Source organism: Scyliorhinus torazame, chromosome 6 (assembly GCF_047496885.1).
Source record: "Scyliorhinus torazame isolate Kashiwa2021f chromosome 6, sScyTor2.1, whole genome shotgun sequence".
NCBI classification, from domain to species: Eukaryota; Metazoa; Chordata; class Chondrichthyes; order Carcharhiniformes; family Scyliorhinidae; genus Scyliorhinus; species Scyliorhinus torazame.
Window position 1 is genome coordinate 305,783,324 of NC_092712.1, and position 11,368 is coordinate 305,794,691.

The following is an 11,368-nucleotide window of genomic DNA, read 5'->3' on the forward strand; positions in this document are numbered from 1 at the left end:
AGCTTCTTCCCTTATCATTGATACCTCAGCCCCTGTGACAACTATAAATCTCTTTCCCCTGTATTCTACTACTAATTCCCCTTTTTCTGTTTCTGTTGTTTGATTTTGGATAGCCTGTTTAAGGGGAGAAGCCCAATATGTTCAATTTATACCGGGGTCTCCTCTGCCTCTTCCTCGGAATTCCCCTCGCGAGGGTCCCAAGTACCACTCTGGTGGTTGATACCTACCTTGCTCAACCCTCCTCTGACCAGCTGCTTACTAAGATAGCTACTTTCAAAGAAGGTGTGAGCCATTGTTTTTGGCTTCCTTCAAAATCCTGTTTAACGTGACAACTTCCGTCACGTTACCTCCAGTCCCCACTACCCAAGGATATCTGCATTTTACAATCCTGCTCTTTGCAGCTGCTGTTAACCCTTTGTGGGATCTTTCCCTGTATCCTCTCATGTTTCTCTCAGACCAGATATTGCCAGATTTCCATGTTTCAAATGACACATCTTTCCATATTTTCAATAACACGGCCCATCACCACACCGTGTGAACAAGGTGACTTCATCTGCCACATAGAAGCGCAAGTGCAGTTGTGTGCCACCAGCCTCCCAGCCTCTGACGAACGGGTGGTCCAAATTCGTGAAGAAACGGCCAAGGATCCTTTACTGCAGCGTGTGATGCAGCACCTTACCCATGGCTGGCAGAAGGGACAATTTGTCCCCAATTCTTTAATGTTAAAGACGAGCTGACGGTTGTGGAGGGAATCCTTCTGAAACTCGACAGGATCGTTATTCCTTAAAGCATGCAGGCTATGGTGCTGGGTCAACTCCATGAGGGTCACCTTGGAGTCGAGAAATGCTGACGCAGAGCTCGGGAGGCGGTTTACTGGCCGGGCATTAACCAGGATATTGCCAACACGGTCCTCAACTGCCCCACCTGTCAGGAGTTTCAACCGGCTCAACCCAAGGAAACACTGCAACAGCACGAGATCGTGACCTTTCCGTGGTCCAAAGTAGGTGTAGACCTTTTTCACGCCAAGGGCCGTGACTACGTACACCTGGTCAACTGCTTCTCCAGTTATCCAGAGGTGGTGAAACTGTCCGACCTCACGTCGAAGGCGGTCATCAAAGCCTGCAAAGAAAACATTCGCCAGGCATGGGATTCCGCTCAAGGTAATGAATGACAACGTTCCATGCTTTTACAGCCAAGAATGGTCTGATTTTGCACAGTCCGACAACTTCCATCACGTTACCTCCAGTCCCCACTACCCGCAGTCAAACGGGAAGGCCGAGAAAGGGGTCCATATTGTCAAGCGGTTGCTGTGCAAGGCTGCAGACTCAGGCTCCGACTTCAACCTGGCGATGCTGGCATACAGGGCAACCCCACTGTCCACTGGGTTGTCTCCAGCGCAGATGCTCATGAATCGCACTCGGAGGACCACAGTTCCAGCCATCCATGTTCCAGACCTTGACCACCTCACGGTACTACAAAAAGTGCAGCAGTCCCAGGCCCAACAGAAGGCCACATATGATGCTCATGCCACGGATTTACCTGAGCTGGCTCCAGCCGATCATGTTCGCGTCCAGTTGCCTGAGGGCCGTTGGTCAGCCACAGCTGTTGTTGTCAAACAAGTTGCCCCAAGGTCTTTCATTGTTCGCATGGCTGATGGCTCCCTGCTACGGCGCAACAGACAGGCATTGCGAAGAGTTCCACGCCCGCCACCTGACCGCAGTGCTCCGCCGGCTATCATGCTTCCTCCGGACGTACCCTGCCACGAGGCCACCGATCTGCCAGCGATCCTGCCGGCCCACGCGACCACCGCAATGGCAGCGATCCCACCTCTCCACGTGCAGGCGGCTCCTGATCCACCTCTGCAGCGATCGACAAGAATTTGTCGCCCGCCACAAAGACTGAATCTGTAGACTTAACTTTTGTAAATTTTTGTGACTGAATCCATCGACTTAACTCTTGTAAATATTGCTTAGTTTGCCATGTATCTGCACTATCAACACCTTCCCATCTATATACGTTTGTTCAATTACCGTTTGTATATAGTCAGGCATATATATATATATATATACACCTCAGCATTTATTTAATGCAAAAAAAAGGAGATGTCATAATGTCCACTCATATATATAATGAGATGCAGACAGGCAGTGATTGACACATAGGATGACCAGTAAGTATACAACACAGCACAGCCAATCACCAGACAGGACACTACCACTATAAAGCCAGAGGGCACTAGGTTTCCCGCTCTCTCGGGACCCAGCTACTGAGACAGTCAGAGTCCACGAGCTAGCAAGCACAAACACCATGCGGTAGCTAGTAAGTCTGGTCAGGCTACTACAAGGTCACTAGTCAGATCAGTATAGTGTCGACCCACAGCTGAATATATACAGCAGTTTATCTAGTTGAAGAAAACAGTGTTGGATCTTCTCCTGTGTTAGACGTCTGTTTCTAACTTCCCTGCATCGAGTGCAGTCCACATCGAACCAACCTGCCATACACATCACATTAGGCGGGGTTACTGGGTTATGGGGATAGGGTGGAAGTGAGGGCTTAAGTGGGTTGGTGCAGACTCTTTGGGCCGAATGGCTTCCTTCTGCACTGTATGTTCTATGTTTTAATACTACACTCCTGTATGTTTTGCTCAGTGTCAAGGTATTTACCTTGTGTTGCCCTATTATGTATTTTCTTTTCATGTACTAAATGATCTGTTTGAGCTGCATGCAGAAAAATACATTTCACTGTACCTCGGTACATGTGACAGTCAACAAATCCAATCCAAACCCATGACATCCTCATCTCTCTTCAGTTCTGAAGAAGTCATCATGGGCTCTAAACGTTAACTCTGTTTCGGTCTCCACAGATGCTGCCAGACCAGCTGAGTTTTCCAGCACTTCCTTTTTGTTTTACTTCTGGATTTATCAAGTCCGTTCAGGAGGGAAATTAGATCATACGAACTAGGAGCAGGAGTGGGCCACCTGGCCCCTCGAGCCTGCTCCGCCATTCAATGAGATCATGGCTGATATTTTTGTGGATTCAGCTACACTTACCTGCCCACTCACCACATCTTTTTATTCCTTTACTGTTCAAAAATCTATCTACCTTTGCCTTAAAAATTTAACGAGGTAGCCTCAACTGCGTCACTGGGCAGGGGCTTCCACAGATTCACGACCCTTTGGGTGAAGAAGTTCCTCCTCAATCAGTCCTAAATCTGCTCCTCCTTATTTTGAGGCTATGCCCCTAGTTCTAGTTTCACCCGCCAGTGGAAACAACCTCCCTGCTTCTACCCTATCCCTTCATAATTGTATATGTTTCTGTAAGATCTCCCCTCATTCTTCTAAATTCCAACGAGTACAGTCCCAGTCTACTCAACCTCTCCTCGTAAGCTAATCTTCCCAACTCCAGTATTAACCTGGTGAATCTCCTCTGCAGACCCTCCAGTGCCAGTACATCCTTTCTCAAGTAAGGAGGCCAAAACTGTACACAGTACAGCGTGGCCTCACAGACACCTACACAGCTGCAACATAACCTCGCTGCTTTTAAACTTCATCCCTCCAATGAAGGACAAAATTCCATTTGCCTTCTTAATTACTTGCAGCACCTGCAAACCAACTTTTTTAGATTCATGCACAAGGACACCCAGGTCCCTCTGCACAGCAGCATGTTGCAATTTTTTACCATTTAAATAATAGTCCATTTTGCTGTTATTCCGAACCAAATTGGATAACCTCACATTTACCAACATTGAACTCCATCTGCCAGACCCTTGCCCACTCACTTAAACTATCTATATCCCTCTGCAGAATTTCAGTGTCATAGAACATAGAACATAGAACAATACAGCACAGTACAGGCCCTTCGGCCCACGATGTTGCACCGAAACAAAAGCCATCTAACCTACACTATACCACTGTATATACTATAACACTGAGCAAAACATACAGGAGTGTAGTATTAAAACATAGAACATACAGTGCAGAAGGAAGCCATTCGGCCCAAAGAGTCTGCACCAACCCACTTAAGCCCTCACTTCCACCCTATATAGTGGTGGAGTCAAGTGTCCTCTGCACACTTGACTCCACCACTCATCTTAGTGTCATCTGCGTGCGAACTTCAACACATTACACTTGGTCCCCAACTCTAAATCATCTATGTAAATTGTAAACAATTGCAGACCCAACACTGATCCCTGAGGCACACCACTAGCCACCGATCGCCAACCAGAAAAACACCCATTTATCCTCACTCTTTGCTTTCTGTCAGTTAACCAATCCTTTATCCATGCTAATACATTATCCGTAACATCATGCACTTTTATCTTATGCAGCAGCCTTTTGTGGGCACCTTGTCGAATGCCTTCTGGAAATCCAGATACACCACATCCACCGGTTCCCCGTTGTCCACCACGCCCGTAATGTCCGCAAAGAATTCCTCTACAAATTAGTCAAACATGACCTGTCTTTCATGAAATCCTGCTGCACCTGCCCAATGGGACAATTTCTATCCAAGTGTCTTGCTATTTCTTCCTTAATGATAGATTCAAGTATTTTCTGCAAGGAAACCTTTCCACGCATACGACTGGGGTAGAGGTTTGCAACTCTCCTCTGCTAGTGGTAGTTGAACAGAAGTCAGCCAGTTGGCCCCTCAAGTGTGCTCTGCCATTCAATGAGATTCATGGTTTACTGGTCTGCGATCTAACTCCATATACCCAACATTTCCCCACCTGTTTAAAAAGAGCGAAGGGAAAGAAAACCGGCATGAGACAGAACGAGAGTACCAGGGGAGTCGGGACTTCACAACAAAACCGGCGCGAGACAGAGCAAGAGTTAATTAACGTTTTATTGTCTTTACTTAACTTCCAATTGCACTGCAGTAAATAAATAATCTGTGGCATGGTAAGGCTGCTCACACCTGTTGAGTGCACACCTTGTACCATACGAGGGACTCCAGGCGCTACCTGTGTCTTGGACAACTACTTGTCCAGAAAGTGTCATCAAATACAAAAACCCAAGCGCCATACCTTGGAGCTCAAGACCAGTTGGTGTCACTGAGGTGCATTCGCAAGGATGAAAACATGGATAGCAAGTTTCAGGAGGTGGACACTTCACAGCTTAAGAAAGTGCAGGCAGAGTGGGATTGGGTGGTTGCCAAATAGACAAGAACTACAATGCCGTAGTGCAGCCTCCTGAGGAGATTCTACTTTCTAACGGGTAATCAATTCTGAGTACCAATGAGGGAGAGGGTTCCTCTGGAAAGATCAGCAAGTCATGGCCAGAGCATAATGGGTGGCTCAGCTATGCGGGGAGGGAGAAGAAAATACAGGAGGGCAATAGTGGCAGGGGATTCTATAATTAGAGGACAGACAGGCACTTCTGTAGTCACAGACATGGTTCCAGGATGGGACGTTGCCTCCCTGGTGCACAGGTCATGGATATCACTGAGCGGCTACAGAGGTTGAGGGTGCACAGCCAGAGGTACCAATTGGTACCAATGATATTGGTAGAGACAAGGATGAAGTCCTGCAGGCTGAGGTTTGGGCCTTAGGAAATGAAGTGAAGTAATGGATAGGGTGGGGCCTATCAAGGATGTACAAGGTAATTTATGCATTGACGCAGAAGATGTGGACAGGGTTCTTAATGGGTACTTTGTCTCTCTTCACAAAAACGAGGGATGATCCAGATGCTCTAGTTAATGAAGAGTGTGAAATATTAGATACAACAAGCATAACGACAGAGAAAATATTGGAGAGACTGCCTTGAAGGTGGATAAGTCACCTGAGCCGGATGGATTGTATCCCAGGCTGCTTAACAAAGCCAGGGTGAAAATAGCAGATGCTCTGAGCAGCATTTTCTGATCCTCACTAGATATAGGTGAGGTACCAGAGGATAATAATAATAACAATAATAATCTTTATTATTGTCACAAGTAGGCTTACATTAACACTGCAATGAAAATCCCCTAGTCGCCACATTTCGGTGCCTGTTCGGGTACACGGAGGGAGAATTCAGAATGTCCAATTCACCTAACAAGCACGTCTTTTGGGACTGGTGGGAGGAAACTGGAGCACCCGGAGGAAACCCACACAGACACGGGGAGGACGTGCAGAGTCCGCACAGACAGTGACCCAAGCCGGGAGTCAAACCTGGGACCCTGGCTCTGTGAAGCAACAGTGCTAACCACTGTGCTACGGAGATCTGTGAACGTTGTGGCATTGGTTAAAAAGGGTGCAAGAGATTAGCCAAATAATTATAGGCCATTAAGTCTGTCTTCAGTGGTGGGAAAATTATTCGAATCAATTCTGAGAGACAGGATAAACTGTTACTTAGAAAGACACTTTTACATAGATTACATAGAACATACAGTGCAGAAGGAGGCCATTCGGCCCATCGAGTCTGCACCGACCCACATTAATCCCTCACTTCCACCTTATCCCCGCAACCCAATAACCCCTCCCAACCCTTATGGACACTACGGGTAATTTAGCATGGCCAATCCACCTAACCTGCACGTCTTTGGACTGTGGGAGGAAACCGGAGCACCCGGAGGAAACCCACGCGGACACGGGGAGAACGTGCAAACTCCGCACAGACAGTGACCCAGCAGGGAATCGAACCTGGGACCCTGGCGCTGTGAAGCTACAGTGCTAATCACTTGTGCTACCGTGCTGCCCAAAATGAAATGAAAATCACTTTTTGTCACAAGTAGGCTTCAAATGAAGTTACTGTGAAAAGCCCCTAGTCCCCACATTCCGGCGCCTGTTCCGGGAGGCTGGTACGGGAATTGAACCGTGCTGCTGGCCTGCCTTGGTCTGCTTTCAAAGCCAGCGATTTAGCCTTGTGCTAAACCAGCCCCTTTTGAGATGGTTTTGTTAAGGGAAAGCTCTGCCTTATTACCTCAATTGAATTTTTTGAGGAAGTAACAAGGAATATTGATGAAGATGGTGCAGCGGATGTGATCGACATAATTTTAAGAAGGAATTTAACAAGGTCTCACATGACAACTAGTCAGAAAAGTGAAAGCCCATGGGATACAGGGAAACATGATGGGTTGGATCCAGAATTGGCTCAATGACAGGAAACAAATAGAAAGGTTTCCGATGGCTTTCCACAGGGCGCAGTGTTGGGTCCCCTGTTGTTTATGGTATATCATAATGAAATGGACTTAAATGTTGGACGCATGATTAGAAAATTTGTAGGTAACACAGAAATGGGCCGTGGAGTTGATATTGAAGAGGACAGCTGTGGACTCCTGAATGATATCAAAGGTTTGGTTGAGAGGGTTGAAAAATGGCAAATGGAATTCAACCCAGAGAAGTGTGACATTATGAATTTTGGGAAAGGAAACAAAGCAAGGGAATATTAAAGAAACGGGAGGATATTGAGAGGAAATAAGAGCGCTTGATGTGCATGTCCACAGGCCCTTGAAGGTGGCAGGACAGATAGATAAGGCCGTAAAGAAGGTAGATAGAACACTTTCTTTTTATTGCACAAGGTGTAAAACACAAAAGGAGGGTCGCAATGATGGAACTGTATAAAACACTGGTTGGACTACTGCTGGAATTTGGTGTGCAGTTCTGGTCACCACAATGCAGGAAGGAAATAAATGCTCCGGGGAGAGTGCGGAGGGGATCTGCAGGAATGTTGCCAGTGCTGGAAAATTGTAGCTATGAGGAAAGATTAGGTAGGCTAGGGTTATTTTCCTTTGAATAGAGGAGCCTGGGGGTGGGGTTGACTTGATTGAGGTGTACAAAATTATGAGGGGCCGAGATAGAGTGGACAATGAAGATTTGTTTCCCCTGATGATTACTAGGTCAATTACTAGGAGGCACAGATTTAAGGTGATTGATCGAAGGACTGGAGGGGACATCAGGAAAAGCTTTTTGATCCAGAGGGTGATAAGTGTCTGGAATTTGCTGCCCGGATTGGTGGTTCAGGCAGAAACACTTGTCTCATTTAAAAGGTACCTGGATCTGCACCCGAGGTGCTGTAACCCGTAGGGCTATGGACCAGGTGCCGTGACGTGGGACTAGAATGGGCGGCTATCTTATTTCAGCTGGCACAGAGATGATGAGCTGAATGGCCTCTTTCTGTGCTGTAACCTTTCTATGGTTTCTATCCTGCGACACCTCAGGTTAATGAAAATCCATCAATTTCAGATTGAAAAACAACAATCGATCTGCCTTGTGAGGAAGAGAGTTCTAAAAGTCTACCACATGCAGAAGACGGGTTTTCTAAGTCACTCCTGAGTGTTAGAGAGAAATCCTGGTGTGCTTTATTTCTTCAAACAAAGAAAGACTTGCATCTATATATCATCTTTCACAACCTTGGGGAACGCTTTAGGGATGTAGGAAACGCGGCTGCCAATTTTCGCTCAGCAAGCTCCCACAAACAGCAAATGTAGATATTTATGGACCAGATATATGTTTCACTGATGTTGATTCAGGGATGAATATTGGCCAAGACACCAAGGATAACTCCCCTGATCTTCAAATAGTGTCCGTGGGATCTTTCACACCCCCCTCCCCCTTGAGAGGGTAGACTGTACCTCTGTTTAATGTCTCGTCAGTGCCAAGGGGTGGGGGGATTCTCACACTGGGGGGGGGGGTCGATTAAATGGGGGGGAGAGGCCGGGGTCAGCAGGAGTCAGCTGACTTACGGGAGTGTCATGGGGGGAGCAAAATGGCTAGATGAGGATCTAGTGGGGGGAGGGGGGAGGAGGGGGGAGGGGGGAACTGGGTTGCTGATGCATTGGCCAAAGGGGAGCTGGAAGTAGGAGAGGTAGTCGGGGTGGGAGTCCGCCACCATCTGGGGGACTGGAGGGTGCGGGAGGCGCGGGCACGTGGCTGGCCGAGAAAAGGAGATGGCTAGTCCGGGGGAGGGGGGGGGGGTGGTAAGCCCCCCGATCCGGCTGATAACTTGGAATGTGAGCAGCCTGAACGGGCCGGTCAAGAGGGCCCGGGTGTTCGCGCACTTAAAGGGACTGAAGGCAGACTTGGTTATGCTCCAGGAGACACATCTGAAGGTGGCAGATCAGGTTAGGCTGAGAAAGGGATGGGTAGGGCAGGTCTTTCATTCAGGGCTGGATGCGAAGAACAGCGGGGTTGCAATACTGGTGGGGAAGCGGGTGTCGTTCGAGGCACTGAATATTGTAGTGGATAATGGAGGTCGATATGTGATGGTGAGTGGGAGGTTGCAGGGGGTGCGGGTGGTACTGGTGAACGTATATGCCCCGAATTGGGATGATGCCGGATTTATGAAACGCATGCTGGGTCGGATTCCGGATCTGGAGGTAGGAAGCTTGATAATGGTGGGGGAGGACTTCAACACGGTGCTGGACCCAGCACTGGACCATTCTAGGTCCAGGACAGGTAAGAGGCCGGCTACTGCCAAGGTGCTCAGGGGGTTTATGGACCAGATGGGGGAAGTGGATCCATGGAGGTTTGCCAGGCCGCTGGCCAGGGAATTTCCTTCTTTTCCCACGTTCATAGAGCCTACTCCCAGATAGATCTTTTCATTTTGAGTAGGGCGCTAATCCCCAAAGTGGAGGGAACGGAATATTCGGCCATAGTCATCTCGGACCACGCCCTGCATTGGGTGGAGCTGGAGTTGGGGGAGGAGAGGAACCAGCGCCCGCTGTGGTGCCTCGATGTGGGACTGTTGGCGGATGAGGGGGTGTGCGGGCGGGTGCGGGGGTGTATTCAAAGATACTTGGAGGCCAACGACAATGGGGAGGTGCAGGTGGGGGTTGTCTGGGCTGTGTTGAAGGCGGTGGTCAGGGGAGAGCTAATCTCCATTAGGGCCCACAGGGAGAAGAGAGAGGGGAGGGAGAGGTTGGTGGGGGAGATTCTAAGGGTAGACAGGAGGTATGCAGAGGCCCCCGAGGAGGGGCTACTTAGGGAGCGACGGAACCTCCAAACGGAATTCGACCTGTTGACCACGGGGAAAGCAGAGGCACAGTGGAGGAAAGCGCAGGGGGCGACGTATGAGTATGGGGAGAAGGCGAGTCGCATGCTGGCACATCAGCTTCGTAAGAGGGAGGCAGCGAGGGAGATTGGTGGAGTCAAGGATAGAGGGGGGAATACGGTGCGGAGTGCGGTGAGAATAAACAAGGTATTTGGGGACTTCTATGGGGATCTGTACAGGTCTGAGCCCCCAGCGGGGGAGGAGGGGATGTGACGATTCCTGGATCAGCTGAGGTTCCCGAGGGTGGAGGAGGAGGGGGTGGCTGGTTTGGGGGCGCCGATTGGGCTGGAGGAGCTGGTTAAAGGATTGGGGAGCATGCAGGTGGGGAAGGCTCCGGGGCTGGATGGTTTCCCGGTTGAAGTTTACAGGAAATACGTAGACCTGCTGGGCCCATTGCTAGTGTGGACTTTTAATAAGGCGAGGGGGGGGGGGGGGGGGGGGGGGGGGGGCCTTGCCCCCGACAATGTCCAGGGTGCTGACTTCTTTCATCTTGAAACGGGACAAGGATCCATTGCAATGTGGGTCGTATACATCAATCTCGCTCCTCAATGTTGACGCTAAGTTGCTGGTGAAGGTGCTGGCTACGAGAATTGAGGACTGTGTCCCGGGGGTGATTCATGAGGACCAGACGGGATTTGTGAAGGGTAAGCAATTAAATACAGATTTGTGGAGGCTCCTCAGTGTGATTATGATGCCCTCGGTGGAGCGGGAAGCGGAGGTAGTGGCAGCTATGGACGCAGAGAAGGCCTTTGATCGGGTGGAGTGGGAGTATCTTTAGGAAGTGTTGCGGAGGTTTGGGTTTGGGGAGGGGTTCATCAGTTGGGTCAGGCTGCTTTATAAAGCCCCGGTGGCGAGTGTGGCTACGGACCGGCGGAGGTCGGAGTACTTTCGGCTGTACCAGGGGACGAGGCAGGGGTGTCCCTTATCCCCCTTATTGTTTGCACTGGAAATTGAGCCGCTGGCCATGGCACTGAGGGAGTCCAGGAAATGGAGGGGATTGGACCGAGGGAGAGAGGAACACCGGGTGTCGTTGTATGCCGATGACCTGTTACTGTATGTTGCGGATCCAATGGAGGGCATGGCGGAGGTCATGCGGATCCTTAGGGAGTTTGGGGACTTTTCGGGGTATAAACTCAACGTAGGGAAGAGTGAGCTCTTTGTGGTGCATTCAGGGGACCAGGGAAGGGGGATAGACGAGCTACCGCTGAAGAGGGCGGAAACAATCTTTCGGTACCTAGGGATCCAAGTAGCTAGGAGTTGGGGGGCCCTGCACAAACTCAATTTGATACGGTTGGTGGAGCAGATGGAGGAGGATTTTAAAAGATGGAATATGCTGCCACTCTCACTAGCGAGTAGGGTGCAGTCGGTCTAAATGGTGGTCCTCCCGAGGTTTCTCTTTGTGTTCC